Raw genomic sequence first — 1,674 nt, 5'->3', positions numbered from 1 at the left:
GTTGGTGTTACCGTGTTTTTTGCCTTACACTCTTGTTGAAGGTGAGGATGGCCGTTGCATAATATTAAATATTAGCATCAATAAAATAGATTTGAAAGTAGTTAATGTGTATGGCCATAACCGTGTCAGGGATGTCCTTTTCTATAAATTTGAAAGTTATATTGATAACCACGAATGGAATTCAGCCACGAGGCGGTGATATCAATTTTGTTTGGAATATTGACAAGGTATCACGTTTCATACTGTCTGCATTTTGTAGCGACAAGAAGATAACTTCACTTGCAATCAACGGAAAGTTAACTTTTTTCAGAGGGCGGCACGCTGTTTGGGGCGAGTCTTCATATGTATAGATAATACGAACGCATGAATCTTCCAGCCTGGGACGCAAAACCTTCAAATTGTTTGCGTCACGTTTTTTTGAGGGGAAAACAACCCAAGTACACCCACTCACAACTAGGCCTGAGCAAAGCATAACAAACACTTTTTGAAATGAATATCTTTCTTTCTCTCCTCTCGAAAACCACAACTTATTAAAGGAATCAATATTTTTTCATATCAATCATTTTTTTCATGCTGAATGTAGGCAATGATGCGTTTCCAAATTTCCAGTGATTTGATTAATAGTCCCTTATCATTGTCTGCAAATATTCTTGCATCTATAGTGCTCAATGAACAGGAAGTATGTTGTTTAAATGCAACTACCTAACGTTACTGTCCCCTGTGTAGAGATAGCGAAGTTTGTACTAAAAGCTATCATAATATGAGTGCACTCAAAATATCATAACGTTAGGTGTTGTAGACACATATATGACAAGAAGCACCCATGGAAGACCCTGTTGTAGTTGAATTGTTTCTAAGAATATCACTTATATATGAATCATTCTTTTTATCACAAAATGTTATAAGTTGAGACAATTTATGAATTTTTTGGGAAGCTAACATCTCTGATACTGAAAAGTATCATCTCACAGTATATGTCTGTTCTCTACGCATGGCGAGTTGCTAAAGTAAAATGTGCATTCAAACCAAAGTAATATCTTCATCGCAAACATGCATACATTTTCGCGGTCCCTTTGACCACGTGCTTCAGTTAAACTTTGAGTGTAAACTATATACTTCATATAGTTCGTCAAATGTAGCCATTTGGCGCTTGAGCTTTTCATCGACGTTGCGTAATAAGTTATTTACATACTGTAATAGGGAAGGGGTCGAAGTGGGGGGGGGGGGCGGAATGATACTTCCGCCCCTCCACATTTTTCACTGGGGGGCTGGCGCCCCCCCCCCAGCCCCCGGTTCCTACGCCCTTGATGGGTAATTTGTAAAACACACAATAAAGTAAGTGTCATTCGTACCGCTCAAAATATCTCTCCATTGATGAAATGTAGTTTAAAATAGACGATTTCTCCTCTGGAACAAGGTAATGCAGCACCTCCATCTAGTTCTACTAGATCATAGCTTTACTGAAGCTATAGGGCTGCATTAGTGACATTTTACGATTTTAAGCTCAACTTGGGAGTCATTGTTAGGTCCAGGGCTAGGTGGTCACAAGAGGGGGCGGGAGGGGGGGGGCAGAGTGGTAGATACAATATATATTCTTAATCTGGAGAAAAGGAATAAATCTATTCAAACGATTTGCGAGCTTGTTATAGGCGACAATACCACCCGATACACACA

The sequence above is a fragment of the Apostichopus japonicus genome, chromosome 11, assembly GCF_037975245.1.
Source record: "Apostichopus japonicus isolate 1M-3 chromosome 11, ASM3797524v1, whole genome shotgun sequence".
Lineage (NCBI taxonomy): Eukaryota > Metazoa > Echinodermata > Holothuroidea > Aspidochirotida > Stichopodidae > Apostichopus > Apostichopus japonicus.
Note: the sequence above shows the minus strand (reverse complement) of the source record.